This window comes from Salmo trutta, chromosome 7 (assembly GCF_901001165.1).
Source record: "Salmo trutta chromosome 7, fSalTru1.1, whole genome shotgun sequence".
Taxonomy (NCBI): Eukaryota; Metazoa; Chordata; class Actinopteri; order Salmoniformes; family Salmonidae; genus Salmo; species Salmo trutta.
The window spans coordinates 12,652,723-12,653,200 of NC_042963.1; positions in this window are offsets into that span (position 1 = coordinate 12,652,723).

The following is a 478-nucleotide window of genomic DNA, read 5'->3' on the forward strand; positions in this document are numbered from 1 at the left end:
AGAGAGGGTAAAGGGCTGATACACACCCGATGAAGACAATGTCGGTTGAAATGCTGTGACAGCATCATATCACCTAAGGCAGCGGTTCCCAACTCCGGTCCTCCAGTACCTCCAACAGTACACATTGTTGTTGTTGTTGTTGCCCCGGACGAACTCACCAGATTCAACTCATTGAGGTCTTGATGGTTAGTTGACAAGTTGAATCAGGTGTGCTTGGCCGGGGCCACAGTAAAAACGTGTACAGTTAGGGGTACCTGAGGACAGCAATTGGGATCCACTGACGTAAGGCATCACATTTGAGAGCAGCATAATGGTGACATTCCCTTTGTCTTTGTTTAGAGGTACTGCATCGTGGCACAGCGAACAAGCAGGTGTTATGAAGACATGGGTCGGCCCAGAGGGTCCTCAGTCATGAGTCCGTCATGAGGTTGGGGTCGGGAGGGAGGGAAACCCCTGAATGTAATGCACGTAAAAGGAC